This window comes from Sturnira hondurensis, unplaced genomic scaffold, assembly GCF_014824575.4.
Source record: "Sturnira hondurensis isolate 20B ecotype Veracruz unplaced genomic scaffold, ASM1482457v3 Scaffold0013559, whole genome shotgun sequence".
Classification (NCBI taxonomy): domain Eukaryota; kingdom Metazoa; phylum Chordata; class Mammalia; order Chiroptera; family Phyllostomidae; genus Sturnira; species Sturnira hondurensis.
The window spans coordinates 667,488-687,995 of record NW_028086190.1 but is presented as its reverse complement, the minus strand read 5'-3'; the positions used below and the strand labels follow the sequence as shown (position 1 = coordinate 687,995).

The window sequence follows — 20,508 nt, the reverse complement described above, 5'->3', positions numbered from 1 at the left end:
AATAAATAGACAAATGACCTGAACAGACACTTCTCCAAGGAGGATGTATAGGTGGCCCATAGACATATGAAAAGATACTCAATGTCACTACCTCTCAGAGAGATACAAATTAAAACCATAATGAGATATCACCTCACACCTGTCAGAATGGCTATCATTGATAAATAAACAACTGCTAGAGAGGATGTGGTGAAAAGGGAAACTTATTGCACTGTTGGTGGGAATGCAGACTGGTGCAGCCACTGGAAAACAGTATGGAATTTCCCCCAAAACTCATAATGGAATTGCCTTTTGATCCAGCAATTTTGCTCCTGGAAATATACCCTAAGAATCTGAATCATCAATTCAAAATAACTTAAGCACCCCTGTGTTCATAGCAGTGCTACATATAATAGCCAAGTGCTGGAAACAGCCTAAGTGCCCATCAGTAAATGAGTGGATTAAAGAGCTGTGGTGCATTTACACAATGGAATACTATACAGCAGAAAGAAAGGAGCTCCTACCCTTCCTGACAGCATGGATGGAACTGGAGTGTATTATGCTAAGTGAAATAAGCCAGGCCGTGAAGACAAAATACCATATGATCACACTTATAAGAGGAATCTAACATAAATTAAATAAACTAAAGAACTAAAGAAGCATAGGCATGGAAACATGGAACAGAGTGATAGTAACCAGAGGGGAGGAGGGTGGGGGATAATGCTGGAAAGAAGGGACTAGTCAAAGAACATGTATGAATGATCCAGGGACAAGGACAACAGTGTGGAAATTGACTGTGGAAGTGGGGGTGGGGGCAGGAAGACCAGGGTTGGATGGGCAGAGGAGGACAAAGAGGGAAAAATTGAGACCATTGTAATAGGATAACAGTAAAGGAGAGGGAAGGGAATTTCAGGGGAAAAGGGGAAGGGTTTGCAGGAACAAGTATAAAGAACACATGGACAAAAACAAGGGGGTGTGTGGAAACAGGAGGGAGGTGGGGAGGGCTGGGGGATGGGCTGGGATGGGAGTAAAAGGCAGAAAACTGTACTTGAACAATTGAAATGTAAAAAAAAAAATTCTGAATCCTAATGCTATCTATCGGTACTATTTTTTCCCCTAGGAAACAAAAATCTCCAAATCCCAAGAAGCCACCAAAAGCTGTATAGGGTTATCTTTCAATATGCTTTGCTTTGGGATAACTCCACTGAGGGGCTGCCACACAGATGGCACCTGCGTACACTCTCTGCTCTTAGGCGCACCATCGTTCCACCACCCACGCCACCTTCCAGACGCAGAGAGCACCGCCTTAGGACGCGCCTGCAAACCAGCGATGTAGGGCGGGTCAAAGCTGGAGGAGGCGGGGCAGGCCGTCTCAGTCTGTAGTGCATTGGCCATCTCCCGGTAGCCCCACCCCCGGATGTTTGAGACTGAGGCGGGGCGGGCCACGTCAGGCAGCCGGCATGGGGCTGAACTTGTAGCTGAAGAAAGGTGAGCAGTATTCCTTGTTTGACTGTGGGCTGGCAGCCGTTGTGCCCTGATAGGACACCGCAGATCGCAACTGCCTATGGTTCGTCTCAGCTTGTGTGCAGGGTGATTTAGGCCCTGTGGGCCTGGGGTTCTGCTGGAGATGGGGCGGTGGAGTGAGTGGCGGCAAGACTGTGTTGCGGCATGGGGCCGTCGGGCAGGGGACAGATCTTGCTGTTTGCCCTCATCCTGTCTTTTCTGGGTTGTGAACTCCCTGAAAACTAGGCCTTTTTCGTTAGAAATCTCTGGTACGCATGGGTGGGGCCCTCTGGTGCCGAGGTGGGACTCAGTGGGATCCAGACTCTGAAAATGATCAGCGCGATCTTTACATACTTACTTGCAGCTTATTTCAGTCATTGCACTATCGCTGGAGCAGTTCCCTAGTCCAGGGCAGTGCAGGGGAATCCAGCGATGTCCTGCGTGGCCTGGGGTAACTGTCTCCTTATTGCTAGTGACTCACTCACATCCTGTCCACTTTAATGCAAAGGGTTATGGGTAAGCAGGGCCTGTTTTCAGATCTGGTTCTCTGGTCCTCACTTGTGATAATTACCTGGAGAAACTGTATGTGTCTGTATGTACATAACAGCGCATACATGTACAAGTGCATGCTTTGAGATTTGCACTTCCGTTACACGTACTATCCATGAGTTTTAATTTCAGCTGTGGCATCCTGATCCCTTAGTTTATTTTGTGAATTTGGAGCTTTTAAAATCAATGAAGTTATCCTGTGAAGTGTCATGCCGTCCTTCATTCATCCATTCAGTAGACTTTTTGATGGGTTCCATGATGGTCAGTCTTATGCCATAAACTAAAACAGGCATCTGCTGCCTTCTCTTTTAGTTTATCTGCCAGTTTTATTGTCTAGATTGGAGATGGAATTTATTATTTATTTATTTATTTTTTATTGTATTATTTTTTCCACTATCCATTTATCCCCCTTACACTCTCTTCCACCTCCACTCCCCTCTCTGCAATAACCACACTGTTGTCCATGTGCATGAGTCTTATTTCTTTTTTACTCCACAAAATTCCCTCCCCTCACAAGCTGTCACCCTTCTCTCTATGAGTCTGTCCCTATTTTGCTTGTTAGTTCAATTTTTTCATTGGATTCCACATATGAGTGAAATCACATGGCACTTTATCTGGCTGGCTTATTTCACTTAGCATAATGCTCTCTAGGTACATCTATGCTGTCACAAAGGCTGAAATTTTCTTTTTTATGGTCGAGTAGTATTCCATTGTGTAGATGTCCCATAGTTGTTTTCTCCACCCATCTACTGATAGCTACTTGGGCTGCTTCCATATCTTGGCAATTGTAAATAATGCTGCAACAAACATAAGGGTGCTTAATTCTTTCACATTAGTGTTTTGGGTTTCTTTGAATAAATTCCCAGAGTGGAATTGCTGGGTCACGAGGCAGTTCCATTTTTAATTTTTTGAAGTGAAAATTCAAAACTCCATACTGCTTTTCACAGTGGCTGCACCAATCTGCATTCCCACCAGCAGCGCAAAAGGGTTCCCCAAGATGGAATTTTTGTTGATGGCTCAATTTCAGGTTCTAGATTTAGGTATAGAAGCTTATGATCCTGTATCATAAGATAGAGCTTTTCCGGGCCTCCTTGTTTTCCTTACTTTCACCTGTAGTAAGCCTCAGACCATGATGGCCCAGAGCCCTAATCTTGCTTACTATGTCACTAGAGACCCTAGGTCTGAGGTACCTATCTAAAGTGAGGGGATGTGTCAAAGTATTCTGTAACTTTGATATGTTCAAGGATAGGAGGAACAAATGACATATGTATTGAGTTAATAGTCGGGAAATGACCATTTTAAAAAACACTGTATTTTATGGTTATGTTTTATTTGTTTTGAATCTGTCTACATTCAGTTTTGACTAGCAAGCAGGTGCATGTTTATGATTTTGATTCATATCCAGTTCCTGCACACAGCACTATGACTCATCTAAATTTTGAAATGTAACGATCAGAAGCTTTTAAATGTTACATGTAATGATAGGGTATAAAAACAATTGGATGTGGATGCAGTTTTCTTTCTTCTTATTTTAAACAAATGCAATTTTCAAAGCAAGTTTATTTGCTTTGGTAGATAAAGGCTATCTAAAACATGTGTCTTGGCTATTTGCTTACTTGATTAATGTTAGATAGTCACCATCACCTGCCTAATAATGTCTATTAATGTCATGTGGGTATGCTATCAAGCAAAAATTTACTGTATTTTAATTGATTGCTGCTTCCAGTTGAGAATTGATAACAAAATGGTAAATACATCATTAGTTTGAGAATAAAAACGCCCATAAAGATGTAACAAGTGTTTCATTTGTTGATTGACTGATGGTCCTTATATGTCTGGCCTTCCTGTAGGAGTAAAATGATATCTAAAATAATTCCCCTAAAACATAATATTCATAGCCTTTGGATACTTTTTGGATAATGCCCACAACTATTAGTTGAATTAAACTGTTTATGTCACTATTGGGGTTATAGAAAATTCAAGAAAATACAACTTTTCAAAATTTAGCATTTGCTAGACATTTCTAGTTCTAGAAACAGACCAACTCAAGATGGGAAGACTAAGGAGAAGTGTAAGAGCTGGGGAAAAATAATCCAAGTGGAATATTTTCTAGTTTAAAATTTGAGGGCACAAAAGCCACATTGAAAAAATACAATTATAACTGTATTTGGAAGAAGAGTAAAGAAATAATAGTGTCCAGATTATTGGTGGGTCTACAGGGAAACCTGATCTTAATCAATATTTCTTGGTTTATAACAATGAACTTGGTTTATCTGAGAAGAGAAACCTAGGGTGATAATTTAAACTTTTATCAGGTGGGCAATACATGTTGCTTTAAGTGGTGTAAAATCTGTAAGTATGGCATGTTTTTTGTAGTATATATCTGTGATTCACAATTAGTGGTAAATTGGATAGAGATTGTGTGTACTATTTCTACATGGTAGAAAATAAGATTTGCTAAGCTAACAGGACAAGGGATGTTCGTCATTTTTTTCTCCCATTTAAATTATTTGAAACAAATTTTTTAAGCAATGTGGGTGATCTAATTTATTTTCAGAGATCTAGGTTGCACATTATTGTTTTTATAAGTTGGGTCCCCCAAGTAATTCTGCCCTCAATTTTTTAACCTATTTCAAGTCACAATGGAAGTCATAAAATTGCATTTATGATTTTTAACTTTTCTTAATTTATATTGGCTTTCATTCAGTTAGCCTGAGTTTACTTTAGCTTTATATATTTTGAGGACATTTCAAAAGATTTCACATTACATACCGTGTAATTTTCCACTACTCATGATAGGAAAACATTCATCTTGGCCCAAGGAAGTTGAGAATCCAAACTACATATATAGATTGTTTATTATTATTTATTTAAAGACTTCTCTTTTTCCTTGCCTGGGGACTAATGGAGCATTCCACCCAAGCTTCTAAACTGAAGACTTCAGTTCTTTCCAGTGCATTAGAATATATCTTCTAATCTCTTTTTGGTCAGATGAGTGATTGATTGTTAATTTGGCCGATAAGCATTTTGAACACACGTTATGATTATGAATGTTGTAACCATAGTTTTGTAAATGAGATTTTCTGGCTGCTAGTGTGTATCTTTCCTTCCTCTCTTTTTAAAAATTTTTATTTATTTATTTATTTATTTATTTATTTATTTATAATATATTTTATTGATTATACCATTACAGTTGTTCTATTCCCCCCTTCATTCTCCTCCACCCGCACACTCCCTCCCCCACCATTCTCCCCCCCTTTAGTTTATAACCACATGTCTCAAGTTCTTTAGATTCTATATTTCCCCCACTATTCTTGCCCTCCCCCCTGTCTATTTTCTACCTACTGTCTATGCTATTTTCTGTGCCTTCTCCCCCCTTCTCCCCCTCCCACTCCCCTGTTGCTAACCCTCCATGTGTTCTTCATTTCTATGGTTCCACTCCTGATCTAGCTGTCCTCTTGGTTTGCTTTTGTTTTAGGTGTGGTTGTTAATAACTGTGTGTTTGCTGTCCTTTCACTGTTCATATTTTTCATCTTCTTTTTCTTATATAAGTCCCTTTAGCATTTCATATAATAAGGGCTTGGTGATGATGAACTCCTTGAACTTGACCTTATCTGAGAAGCACTTTATCTGTCCTTCCATTCTAAATGAAAGTTTTGCTGGATAAAGCAATCTTGGCTGTAGGTCTTTGGATTTCATGACTTGGAATACTTCTTTCCAGCCCCTTCTTGCCTGTAAGGTCTCTTTTGAGAAATCCGCTGACAGTCTGATGGGTACTCCTTTGTAGGTGACTGTCCCCTTATCCCTTGCTGCTTCTAGGATTCTCTCCTTCATTTTAGTCTTGGCTAATGTAATTATGATGTGCCTTGGTGTGTTCCTTCTTGGGTCCAACTTCTTTGGGACTCTCTGAGCTTCCTGGATTTCCTGGAAGTCTATTTCCTTTGCCAGACTGGGGAAGTTCTCCTTTATTATTTGTTCAAATAAGTTTTCCACTCGTGGCTGTTTCTTTCCCCCTTCTGGTACCCCTATAATCCGGATGTTGGAACGTTTAAAGATGTCCTGGAGGTTCCTAAGCCTCTCCTCATTTTTTTGAATTCTCATTTCTTCATTCCTTTCTGGTTGGATGTTTCGTTCTTCCTTCTGGTCCATTCCATTGATTTGAGTCCCAGTTTCCTTTCCATCACTATTGGTTTCCTGTGCATCTCCCTTCATTTCAATTAGTTTAGCCTTCATATGTTCCTCTAATTTGTGACTATAATCAACCAGTTCTGTGAGCATCCTGATAAACAGTGTCTTGAATTGTGCTTCTGAGAGGCTGGCAATTTCTCGGTCACTGAGAGTTATCGGCTCTGGGACTTTGAGTTCTTCTTGCGCCATCTTTTGGGCTGTTCGTGCCTGTTACGTAGCAGGATCAGAGCCCTAGGTATTCACCAGAACAGGGCAACTCAGTTGCTGGGTTGTGACGCCGTATGTGGGGGCGGGGTCAAAGAGGGACTATGGCATCCCGTCTGCCGCCTGCCGCCGCAGCCCTCACTGGTGCCGCAGCTGCCACTGTCACCGGGCCCACGTGTTTCGTCCCACTGCTCTTGAGTGTGCCACCGCCGTCAGCCCTCGCCCCCCTGGGGCCTGCGTGGTCCGTCTCACTGTGTGCGAATGTGCGCGGCTGCGGTCAGTCTGCCCCACACCCCAACTGGTTCCGGGCTGCCTGCGCGCCTAGGTCGGGGGATCTGTCCTGCCTGACCCTGCTCGCTGCTGGCTCCGCCCCTCTTACCATCCCCGTTGAACGGTTAGATGTAGTCGGACTTCCGTATAATTCAATTTTCTGTCCTTTGTCTGTGTCTTTGTTTCTCCAAACCATAGTTGTATTCAAACTTGGTTGTGGGAGAAGGCACAGTGTTTCCACCTATGCCTCCATCTTGGTGGAAGTCAGAGCAAGCTCTTTCCTTCCTCTCTTAATAAACCTTTTTCTTTGCCCTAACTTCTTTCAGAATTTACTTTAAGTTTTACTTTGTTTGACAATCCTTGAACAGGTTTATGTAATTAAACCTTTAGGTTTTAGTATATGCTCTTGGGAAATCAATATGGAGGGAGTAGAGGAAACTTTTTATTAAAAGTTGTTTTGAAACATTTAAATAGAATTGTTAAAGAGTCATGGAAATTAAAGATATTATTTTTATTATTTTTTTTCATTCATTGAAGAGAGGACATCTGCTCTGCTTCAGAGTACCTAACTTCTCCTCAGGTAACTTATATTATTGCACAGAAGCTATAGACAAGATGGAAATATGAGATAAATACTGTAATTAGATGGTAGCAAAGAGTACTGTGGGGGATACACACAGCAAAACTGTGAGTGTGCATTTTTAGGAGATTCAGAGAAAGCTTTCTGGAGGAATTTTCAGTTGCACTGAATTTTTTTTAACTCTCACACAAGGACATTTTTTTCCATTGCTTTGAGAGAGACAGACAGACAGACGGACAGTGACAGAGATGTGCGAGAGAAATATCTGTTGGTTTCCTTCTTATATGCATCCTGACCTAGCATTGACCCTGCAACCTGGGTATGTGCTCTGACGGGACATCAAACTTGCAACCTTTTGGTCTACTATTCCAAAATCAACTGAGCCACGTAGGCCAGGGCTGAACTGAATTTTGAAAGCATGTAGGAATTAGTTGGTGAGGATGGAGGATAAGACATTTTAGGCACAGGAGAGGAGTAAGGCCAAGGAAAAAATAGAGAGATGAAGTTTAATGAGAAACAAAGGCTCACTATGTTAAAGATTTTGAACTTTTTTCTTAAGGCTATGGTGATCTACTGGTAAGAGATTTAAAGTAGAGGGGAGTTAAGATCAGTTTTAAATGTAGTGAAGCAAGGCCCATTTGTGAAGGTAAGATACAGAACTCCAAATTATGCAGTGGGGCTTAAGAAAATAGTATGGAATCAGGGTGTATTAAGGTGGTCAAGCTGATGTCCAGTTTGATATGTAGGATGAAGGAAAGATGGACTCAAGGTTTATGATTTATGATTCCCAACATAGAATCACATGAGGATTATCAAATATATTGGAGAATAAAATCAGCCTTGGAAACGCTTTTGGGTCACAGAATTGGCAGTGTTCAGCGGGCAGTTGGCTGCATTGGTCTAGAGATGAGGGAGTTCTAGGCTATCTAGAGATGTTTTCAGTATATTAGGTGATAGTGAAGACAGAGTAAGAATGGGTGTGACACCTAAGAGAGTTTGTGGAACAAGAAAGAATAAAACAGAAGAGAAACTCCAGGAAGCATGACCATTTAAGGAAGATGATCCAATGAAAAAGACTGAGAAGGAACATCCTAATGACAGTAGAGCTCTAGAAGACAAGGGAGAGAATTTAAGAAGAGAACATCAACTGTTAAATGCCATAGGAATGGAAGAGAGAGCTGACTAGAGATATTAGGAAGGTCTACCAGATTTGCAAAGATCACTAATTTGTAATGACATTAGTTTATATAATTGTGTGACTTTCTGTAGTGAAATTCAGTAGAATTTTTTGTGTGCATATGGTAAAGACACAGGGAGTATAAAATATTGGCAAGACAATGATTGAATTGATGTAATGTGAGGTCTTACACCATATAGGGGTGATGACCAAGCCAGGAGGAGACTGAAAGATTGAGAAAAAACAATCTGTTCAAGGGACAGGTGTCTGGATAAGGTAAACATACAAGTGTGTGCAGGTTTAAGGAAGATAGGGGATAGGATAGAAGTGCTCTGTAGTTATAGTAGAATTTTGGAGTTTGAGATTTTAGGGTGCTGATGGAGTATAGGGTTTGGCCATGGATCTAGATGGCTGGAATGGAGGTTATATGAGGTCTGTCTGGCAAAAGTCAAGCCATTGTTAATATAATGAGAATAGTTTGTGCAACATCCATGTAACCTGGCAGCCAAGGAGAGTGGACTGGAATGTGCGTGCATGAACAATGATGACTTCACTGTACTAGTTGGTGGGAGCAGTAGAAGCTGTTGAGTGAGCATGTGTACTGTGTGGCCATCCCACTCAAAATGACTGAGTGAGTAGAGCAATGAATCTACATCAGATTTTGTGTTAAGCTTCAACATTCCTCCAAGGGAACTATTCAGCTGATTCAGAAGGCCACAGTTATGGACAACGGGTGACTGGCAGCTTCATCACAATAATGTGCCTACTCATGTATCACGTCTTGTGCAGAGGTTTTTGGCAAAACATCACATCACCCAGGTGACTCAGCCTCTCTACAGCCCTGATTTGATGCCCTGTGAGCTCTCTGGCTTTTCTAAAATTAAAATCATCTTTGAAAGGGAAGAGATTTCAGACTGTCGATGAGATTCAGGAAAATATGACAGGGCAGCTGATGGTGATTGGGAGAGCTGTGTGAGGTCCCAAGGTACCTACTATGAAGGGAACTGAGGCGTCATTGTCGTATCTACAATGTTTCTTGTATCATATATCCTTTTCAAGAAATGTCTGTTTTTCATATCACATGGCTGGATACCTTCTGGACAGACCTTGTATTAAGTGTTAAAGAACAATGAGACTGGTGTGTTGGAAATATTACTTACTTAGACATTGACCCCAGATGTTTGTGGTCCCAGGTTGGAGAGATAGACCACGAGATTGACTGTTTTCTGAGGTTTTAGACCGCTTTTGGTAGCAATCAGTATATATGAAAGGTGAAGATACTTAGATGGCGTGCCCTGAAAGATATGGAGGTAAATGGTGTGAAAATATTTTTTGGGGCCATGGAGCTTGGAAGGATGATTAGCTTTTACTGAAGTAGTCACCAAAGAATGAGAGTCTAGTTTTCATTAGAGCTAGGAGGAAGGGGGACCATATAATAAAGAAGCTGAGTATCTAATAAAGTTTGTGACTTATGGTATCAGAGTCCAAAAGCCTGGGAGGGAAGACCATTTAGCAAAGAGCAAGGCAGGTTAGAAAGAGGTTAGATTTGGGTGGGAGTAAGGGTGACAGAAGCATATAGCTGGCTATGAAGTTCCAAATAGTAGTGTGGATTTCAAGTTTTGTTGAAGGTTCATTTTGTCAACTTTTGTCCACCAGATCATTATAGTTTCTGTTATAGAACAGGTGCAGTACTATTTCTGAATTTAATACTAATGTATATGGTCCTAAGTGAATATGGGTTATTGGCGTTATTTGTCAGAGAAACCAGAGGCAATGGATTTTTTTGTTTGCTTGTTTGTTCTGTTTCATGTACCTCTTTTTGACCTTTGGACTTCCAAACTACTTGGAAGTAGTTTATCACATGTGATATCTCTCGTCTATTGTTAGGATGCCTAGAAGTTTGTATTGGGAAGTTTTAGATCAGTTTCGGGCTCAGAGGTATGACAAATGCCTTGATACTAATGACAGTTGTCATGGGTGTGGGAGGTGTGCATACCTGCATTTACCTCTGTTTTTCCTCCTGTTTCTTTAGGACCTGAGGTTTCTGGGGTTTCACTGAACAGTCTCTTTGTTTCCATCTCCCACTCATGCAGAATCCTGCTTGGGTCTAGCCTACTTCTGCCCTGTGGGATCACATTTTCTCATGAGATTATTCCCTTCATCATATCAATATGCTGTTATTCTTTTTAAAAATTATTTATTACTTTTTTTAGAGAGGGGAAAGGAGGGAGATAAAGAGGGAGAGAAACATCAATGTGTGGTTGCCTCTCATGTGCCCCCACCCCCCCAACCCCTTGCTAGGAACGTGGCCTGCAACCCAGGCATGTGCACTGACTGGAAATTGAACTGGTGACCCTTTGATTCAACCTGGCACTCAACCACTGACCCACACCAGCCAGGGTAGTATGCTGTTATTTTTATCTTAAAAATAATTACTATTACACAATAATTACTCCTTGTTGACCTCCTTTCTTTCTTAAGCCACCACACAATTTCTTTTTTCCCATTTATGGCAAAACTCTACTTATGTGTCCAATTACTTTCCTTCTGGTCTTTCTTAAACCCAATATAATCAGCCTCTCCTCACCGTTCTAAAGGAATTACTCTCTTCAAAGTCATGATGACTTTCATTTTGCTAAAGTCAAGGTTGTTCTTTTAATCTTTGTCTCTCACTTGACCTATTGACATTGCCCCCTTCATTGAGTTATAATTAACACATAACATTGTGTTAGTTTAAAATATATAATGTGTTGATTTGGTACATTTATAAATTGCAAAATGGNATGCCCTCAAAGATATGGAGGTAATTGGTGTGGAAATATTTTTTGGGGCAATGGAGCTTGGAAGGATGATTAGCTTTTACTGAAGTAGTCACCAAAGAATGAGAGTCTAGTTTTCATTAGAGCTAGAAGGAAGGGGGACCATATAATAAAGAAGCTGAGTATCTAATAAAGTTTGTGACTTATGGTATCAGAGTCCAAAAGCCTGGGAGGGAAGTCCATTTAGCAAAGAGCAAAGCAGGTTAGAAAGAGGTTAGATTTGGGTGGGAGTAAGGGTGACAGAGTTTTTTCTGAAGCATATAGCTGGCTGTGAAGTTCCAAATAGTAGTGTGGATTTCAAGTTTTGTTGAAGCTTCATTTTGTCAACTTTTATCCACCAGATCATTATAGTTTCTGTTATAGAACAGGTGCAGTACTATTTCTGAATTTAATACTAATGTATATGGTCCTAAGTGAATATGGGTTATGGGCGTTATTTGTCAGAGAAACCAGAGGCAATGGATTTTTTTGTTTGCTTGTTTGTTTTGTTTCATGTACCTCTTTTTGACCTGCGAACTTCCAAACTACTTGGAAGTAGTTTATCACATGTGATATCTCTCGTCTATTGTTAGGATGCCTAGAAGTTTGTGTTGGGAAGTTTTAGATCAGTTTCGGGTGCAGAGGTATGACAAATGCCTTGATACTAATGACAGTTGTCATGGGTGTGGGAGGTGTGCATACCTGCATTTACCTCTGTTTTTCCTCCTGTTGTTTTTAGGACCTGGGGTTTCACTGAACAGTCTCTTTGTTTCTAACTCCCACTCATGCAGAATCCTGCTTGGGTCTAGCCTACTTCTGCCCTGTGGGATCACATTTTCTCATGAGATTATTCCCTTCATCATATCAATATGCTGTTATTCTTTTTAAAAATTATTTATTACTTTTTTTAGAGAGGGGAAAGGAGGGAGATAAAGAGGGAGAGAAACATCAATGTGTGGTTGCCTCTCATGTGCCCCCACCCCCCCAACCCCTTGCTAGGAACGTGGCCTGCAACCCAGGCATGTGCACTGACTGGAAATTGAACTGGTGACCCTTTGATTCAACCTGGCACTCAACCACTGACCCACACCAGCCAGGGTAGTATGCTGTTATTTTTATCTTAAAAATAATTACTATTACACAATAATTACTCCTTGTTGACCTCCTTTCTTTCTTAAGCCACCACACAATTTCTTTTTTCCCATTTATGGCAAAACTCTACTTATGTGTCCAATTACTTTCCTTCTAGTCTTTCTTAAACCCAATATAATCAGCCTCTCCTCACCGTTCTAAAGGAATTACTCTCTTCAAAGTCATGATGACTTTCATTTTGCTAAAGTCAAGGTTGTTCTTTTAATCTTTGTCTCTCACTTGACCTATTGACATTGCCCCCTTCATTGAGTTATAATTAACACATAACATTGTGTTAGTTTAAAATATATAATGTGTTGATTTGGTACATTTATAAATTGCAAAATGGTTGCCATAGTAGTATTAGCTACCGCCTCCATCCATCATATAGTTACCATTTTCTATTAGCCTTTTTGAAACAGGCGATCATTCTCTGCTTTTTGAAACACTTGCTTCCCTTAATATTAAAGATACCACAATTCTAGGTTTTCCTTCTACCTGTCTTGTGGGGGGCTCCACCCGCAGAGCCCCCCCATCCACCACAGATGAGAATAAGTCTACCAAGACATGATGTGCTTAGGCAGGAAAGGTGGCTGATCTCTCAAAGGAGAAGGACCAGGAGCCTGTTTCTCAATAGTCTTTTACTGGAATCAGTTTGCACAAGAATAGAGGTAAAGCTCATCAATAATTGTCAGGCAGTAATGATTAAACAGTTAGATAACATACACTGAACTATGAGGGCTTAGAATTCTGAGTCAGGGTCAGTCAGCTAAAGGGCTATGAAACTTTGGGAAACAAACCCATTTTATTCTTGGACCCTTATCAGAAAATTGAGGGCATTCTTAGCAAATCAGGTTTCACAGGATTTTATGCATTCTTTCTTAGGCCTGATTGCCCCAGGGAACTGCCCATTCTTGCCCAGGGCTGCACTCACCTCTAGCATTGTTTCAGGGTTAAGTCAGGTAGGGGAAGTAAGGCAACCAAGAGATTAGGAGACTTCTTGCAGACAGAATGAGGACTCAGGCTATGTCAAAGTTGAGGGGCGAGGGTCCATCACCCCCTTTCTCTATAGTCCCCCAAGTCATTCCCTGAAGGCCCCCTTATGACCATGCCTGTCTTAGGTCGTCCCTCCCTTGAGGAATCATACCCATCATTGGCTAACCAGTTATCCACCTGGGGCCAAGCAGGGTGAAGTAAAAGGGGGCAGGGGTGGTGCCCCTGCCAGGGAGATAAACTTTGTCTCCTTAGTGACTTATGGTCCAAAGGTCTCTTTGCTCAGCCTTAGGCATGGAGGGTTACAGTTTCTGAAACCAGCCATAGCAGTTCCCAGCACTCATTGTTCTTTTAAAAAATCCTTTACTGGTTCTTTCTTTTATCTCTGACATCTTAGCATTGGATTGCTCCTGGCCTCAGTCGTTAGACCTTAACACTTCCTCAATTATATCATCAAGGCTTTAATACTAGTAATATCCCTAATTGCTCTCATAGTTATATTTTCAGCCTGGACCTCTTTTCTTGTACTCCAGACTTCATATATTCAGACGCCCACTCGGTATTTCTATTTAGATAACTAATGGAAATTGCAAACTCAACTTCTGATTTCCTTTCTGTGTCCACTGCCACTCTGGTCTTCCCCATCTCAGTTAATGGAAAATATCCTTTCTGTGACTTGGGCCAAAAACTTGGGTGTCATCTTTGACTCTTCTCTTTCTCTCATAATCCACATACAAACTGCTAGAAAAGCGTGTTGGCTGCACCTTCAGAATATATCTAGAATCTGAATACTTCTCTCTCCCCATTGCTCTCACCCTAGTCTAAACTCCCATGTGTTTGTGTATTTGATATTGCAGTAGCCTCTGTATCAGTTATCTATTATCACCCACTCCCAAAATTTAGTGGCTGAAAGCAACAATTATTTATTTATTTTTTTGATACTGGTGTTGGCCATTTGTATTGAGCTTTGCTGGTGTTGTCTCAGCTCACTCTTGTGACAGTGGGGCCTGGCAGGTTTGGAAGCTGCAGTTCAGATGCCTTGTCTGTGCTATGTGTGGCCCAGTAAGCTATCCCACACTTCTTTCCATGGTCATTTAATGGAAGCAGGACAGTAAAAGGAAGCTGCATGGCCTTTTGAGATCTAGGCTAAAGACTCTCACAAGTTTACTTTCCTCCTGTTGATCAAAACAGATCACAAGGACAGCCCAGATTCAAGGGGTTGGAGAAACAGACTGTATCTTCTATGGGGGGAGAAGCAGTCACTTTATACAGAAAGGTGCATATGGGAATTGGTAGGAATTGGGGGTAATTTTTTTGCTATCGGAGCCTCCCATTTGGTCTCTTCTTTTCTCTCATTGCCTTCTACAATATGGTCAGCAGAGCAGCAACATGATTTCAGTCAGAATAAAAAAACAACAGAAAAACATGGCTTGGATTTCTTTTCTTTTGTGCCCCAAACTCTCCAATGGCTTCCCATCGCCACTGAAACTTAAAAGGTAAAGTCTTTGCAGTGGCCTGTGAGGCTTGCCATGACCTGACTCCTCTGCTGCCTCTCTAACTTTATTTCCAACTGCTCTCTCCCTCACTCACTGAAGTCCTCACTTAGCTTCTTTTCTGCTCTCCCCATGGCTTTTGTACTGCCCTTTTTTGTGCCTAGAGCCGGTCCTCTTCTCAGAGACGATGGGCTCCTTTTCCTCCTTTTAAGTCTTTGCTCATGTTTCACCTCTGTGAGCCCTTCCCTGATCATCCTGTTTGAAATTGGAACGCCTCTCTAATACTGCCTCCCTTATCTGCTTTAGTTTTGTAAGTAGCACTTATAATAGGACATTTTTAAATTGCTTTGAGAGAGAAGAAGGGAGAGAGGAAGAAGGGAGAGAAACATCACTGCAAGAAGGAAGCATCGTTTGCTTGCCTCCTGTATGCTCCCAGACAGGGATTGGCGCCGGGATGGTGGTGGTGAGGGGTGGCTTACATGTCCTGACCAGGGGTTGCAGACCTGGGATCAACCCATAACCTGGGTCTGTGCCCTGATGGAGAACTGAACCCCACAACCTTTCAGTTACAGGAGGACACTCCAACCAACTCAGCCACACTGACCACAGCTATTTTGTTTATTCTTATCTTTTCTTCACTAGGAATGTTATTTACAGGGGTAAATGTTATTTGTCTCTATCCCCAGTGCTTAGAACAGTGTCTGGAACAAGGTAGGCATCTAATAAATATTTGTTGAATGAATGAATGAATGAAAGGTAGGGTTTGGTACTGAATATTTTTCAGGCCTGGGTATCTCTTCCATGTTTGTGGAAAAGCTATTGAAACAGATTCTGGATTATTATCTGAGGAAATTCCTGACCTCTTTTTGCAGGTACTTTTGTGATGCTGTCAGTGTTTTTTGTTTTTCGTTTTAGAGGTCTGCTACCCAAAGTGTTCTTCACATCCAGGTTTTCTGTTATTTGAAAGAAGAATATCACATTCTCTAATAACTGCATAAAATACCTGCTCTTTAGATGCTTAATAACGACCCGTTCACTTTGAATTCTACATCATAACATTATTATTCAAGACAGAGATGAAATAGTTAATATGTGAAAGGAATAGTCTAAGACAGAAAAATTTCAAACGTTTTTCTTACACTGACCTTCCCTTACTCCAAAGTATCTTGTTGAGAATGTCAGGTAAGAGATGTTTTTATTAGTCAAAATAAAGTATTTCACATAGTAATTTATAGCATAATCTTATTATAAACTCAGTCTAAATCTTGAAGCTGTTTTAACGAGCATGTGCGGACAGAGCTGTCTCCATCTTGAAGCTAATCCACCCACTTAACTTGTTAGTGAAGGAACCCTGACCTTTGATCTCCTCTCCATCCTCCTGGTGGTCTCTGGACTGTATATAGAAGCGTTGGACTAAGCATGGAATTTCCATGAATCCTCTGAGGCAAGGTGCCCTCAGTGTTATCTCTCCCTTAGTTCTGGCTCCAGGGCCTCCTGATAGCTGGCCCCTTGGATCTCTTCTGACCACACAGGAAATCCTTTCCTAGAACATGGGTCCATCTCTAACTAAGGATAATAGAGGGTGCTCTAGCGGGTAAAAGCTGTGGAGATTTGAGTGTCCTGTTGTGGCTCACGCCCTGGTTCTGTATGTCCCATACTAAGCGCATTAATCGGCAAGCTGGACTTGTCTGTTTCCTCCTTTGGCCTCTCAGCTCCTTTGACATTTGGAGGCCACTTTACATCCACAGCTTTTTCATGGCACAGAAGATAACCTTGTGATTCTGAATGAAAATGATAATCTTTTAAGTGCCTCAGCCTCCAATTTATTTTCGTATTTTGTTTTTATTGTATATAGTCAAGGAAAATTCACATAAATTAGCAGTTGCACACAGTAATAATTTTTTAAACAATTTACATTGCATCTTACAACTTCTGTTCATTTTTTCCATTTTGTTTTATTCTTAAAAACGTCCTATTGTGGAAAATGTCAAACACACACACAAATAGGGAGTATATTAAGTGTACTTAGTTTCAACAAAATCAACATTTTTTAAATCTTTTTTTCTCTCTCCTCTAACAGGTTTTCTTCACAGAGCTTTTTAAAAAATTTTTTAAAAAATATACTTTATTGATTATGCTATTACAGTTGTCCCATTCCCCCCTTTTTCCTCTCCACCCTGCACACCCTCTTCTACCCACATTCTCCTCCTTTAGTTCATGTCCATGTGTCTTAAGTTCTTTAGCTTTTACATTTCCCATACTATTCTTGCCCTCCCCCTGTCTATTTTCTACCTACCTTCTATGCTACTTATTCTCTGTAACTTTTCCCCCTCTCTCTTCCTCCCACTCCCCTGCTGCTAACCCTCCATGTGATCTCCATTTCTGTGGTTCTGTTCCTGTTTAGTTGTTTACTTAGTTTGTTTTTGTTTTTGGTGTGGTTGTTAACAAGTGTGAGTTTGCTGCCATTATACTATACATGTTTTTTATCTTCTTTTTCTTAGATAAGTCCCTTTAACATTTTATAAAATAAGGGCTTGGTGATGATGAACTCCTTGAACTTGACCTTATCTGAGAAGCACTTTATCAGTCCTTCCATTCTAAATGAAAGCTTTGCTGGATAGAGCAATCTTGGATGTAGCTCTTTGGATTTCATGACTTGGAATACTTCTTTCTAGCCCCTTCTTGCGTGTAAGGTCTCTTTTGAGAAATCAGCTGACAGTCTGTTGGAAAGTCCTTTGTAGATAACTGTCTCCTTATCTCTTGCTGCTGCTAGGATTCTCTCCTTCATTTTCATCTTGGCTAATGTAATTATGATGTGCCTTGGTGTGTTCCTTCTTGGGTCCAACTTCTTTGGGACTCTCTGAGCTTCCTGGATTTCCTGGAAGTCTATTTCCTGTGCCAGATTGGGGGAGTTCTCCCTTATTATTTGTTCAAATGAGTTTTCCACTTGTTGCTGTTCCTCTTCCCTTTCTGGTACCCCTATAATTCTGATATTGGAACCTTTAAAGATGTCCTGGAGGTTTCTAAGCCTCTCCTCATTTTTGTGAATTCTTGTTTCTTCATTCTTTTTTGTTTGGTGGTTTCTTCCTTCCTTCTGGTGTACTCCATTGATTTGAGTCCCAATTTTTTTTCCATCACTACTGGTTCCCTGTACATTTTTCTTTATTTCACTTAGCATAGCCTTCATTTTTTCATCTAATTTGCTACCAAATCCAACCAGTTCTGTGAGCATTCGGATCACCAGTGTTTTGAACTGTGCATCTGATAGGTTGGCTATCTCTTGGTCATTTAGTTGTATTGTTTCTGGAGCTTTGATCTGTTCTTCCATTTTGCCCATTTTTTGTCTTGATGTGCCTGTTATGTATGAGGGGCGGAGTCTTAGGTGTTCACCAGGGCGGGGTGACCCACATCCCTTGTTGTGATGCTGTCTGTGGGTGCAGGGTCCAAGAGGGTACAATAGCACTTGCTCAGCTGTCTGTCGGACCTCAGTCTTTTCTGCTGCGTTCCCCAAGCAAACTGGCATTTCTGGTGCTGATTCCCATATGGGTGGGCTTGAGTGTGTTCTAGGACCCTGTGGGTCTCTCCAACGAACTCTCCTGTGAGGCTGGGAGTCTCTCCCTGTGCCTCACCTCCTGCAGGTGTTTTCAATAGGTGTTTTAAGGCTTTATTTCCCGGCGCTGGGACCCTGGGTCGAGAAGTCTGTCCTGCTCCTCAGTTATCGACATGTGAATGTGGGACCACTGCCAGTCAGCCAGCCACCTTGCGTGCAGGGCCTCGGTTCACAGTGGCTACCTCCCAGGGTCTGCCTGTTGCCACCCCATGCCCAGGGTCTGCTAGGTGCTGCCTGCATGCCCGGGGTGCCTTGTGCATCTGGTGTCACTGCTTCCTGTGCCGCAACCCCTCTGTGCTCGGCCGCTGGACTCCACCCCACCTACCAGTCTGGATGAATGTGTCTGTTTCAGCTCCTTGGCTGTCTGACTTCCATACAGTTCAATTTTCTGTTGGTTCTGGTTGTTATTTTGTTTCTAAATTTTTGTTGTCCTCATTTTGGTTGTGTGAGGAGGCACAGTGTGTCTACGCCTCCATCTTGGCCTGAAGTTCCCCAGAGCTTTTTTAAAAAAGTAATCATCTTTATTAATGAGGACTTTTTATTTATTTATTTTTAAGGACTTTTTATTTTAAATTTAATTACCGTGTCATTATTATAGCTAACAAAAGTAACACCAGTTTCTCACTGTTAACTTGTAGTCAGTCCATACTTCAGAATTTCTCAGTTGTGTCAAGGATATCTCACTACAGTTGATTTGTTGGAATCAGAAGTCAAATAAGATTTCCCAATTGTTTGGTTATTCTGTCTTTCAAGTCACTTATACTATAACACCCCTATCCACCACTTCTGTTTCTATGTCACTGATTTGTTGGATAAAATAGTCATTTGTCCTTAAAGTGTCCCAAATTCTGAACTGGACCCATTGCTGTGCCAGTAGTTTTGTTTATCTTGTTCTTCTGCCCCTTGTATTGTCTATAAATAGGCAGTTAAATATACAGAGCTGTGTAGATCTATTTTGAATATATTTTTTAACGTTATTCATAGAGGGTTCTGTGTATGTCTTATTCATCACATCCTGAAAGTTCTCACAATTTGTGATTTTCTACTTTTTAGTAATGCTATGATGAATCAATGGGTTCAGGAGGGGTCATCCTTATCCCTTTAATATGAAGTTCCCATCATTTTTTTTAACATTATAGTTTTAATGACAATTGATGATTCATTCTTACCAAATCAATTTTATGTTAACAAAGTGATGTAATATCTTTAAATGTATTTTTTAGAGAAATGAATACATTTGAATTATTTTCTTTACATCTCTGTTCTACTTGTATCTTTACAATGAAATTGTTCCCTTCTCTGCTCCCCGAATGCTATGTTTACCCACAGACACAATGCCTTCAGAATGTAGTGAGCATTTGACATAAAACTTGGAAGGAGATACGAAATGGAATGGACAGCGAAGGCTGGGGAAGTCGAGAAAGTAAGGGTTGTCTACCCGCCTACTACCTACTACTTTGGTTGTGTCACCTCTCTTCTTCCTTGTCTCTTATTTCTTTGTTTTTAGTTTGTAAGATTTTTAAAGCTGTGAAGAATATTAGGGCTTAGAAGGCCACTAAGGACTGACAAAGGTTGGAAAATAGGTTGACTCAGGGCAGGTGTTAACAGCAGCATTGGTGGGTATGAATTGAATGTAAATCCAGGCTGGAGCCAAGCATACAAATTTTAACATTTGCTTTGGTCGGGGAGTGGTGTGTGTGGGGGGAATGGAGATAACTGTACTTGAACAACAACAAAAAAAGGGAAAAAGAAAATATTGGACTTAGATAAAATTGAGAAGTAACTTCTCAATTTTAAGCTTGTACTCTCTGCACTCAGCACCTTTCTGTCGTGTAGCCTTTCCTTGCTGACATAGACAGAAGTAATTTGTATCTCAAGCACTTAGGAGACTTATGCTGTTGCTGTGATGTTTTAAAAACAGATGAATGACTCCTTTAGTCTTCTGCATATCAACGTGTGACTACTGCTTCTGATTGTCAGGCCCAAAACCTTGGAGTTATCCTTCACTCTTACATTTCATCCATTAGCAAATT

General features: G+C 40.8%; 1 protein-coding gene across 1 annotated transcript in view; it reads left to right on the top strand.

The window, feature by feature from the left end:
* Positions 1–1,410: 1,410 nt before the first annotated feature.
* The window catches only part of FOCAD (focadhesin), a 330,364-nt gene continuing 311,266 nt past the window's right edge, over positions 1,411–20,508 (top strand). Inside the window, exon 1 of the mRNA XM_037061968.1 lies at positions 1,411–1,467. The gene's annotated coding sequence lies outside the window, so the exon portion shown is untranslated. The remainder of the gene's footprint in view (positions 1,468–20,508) is intronic.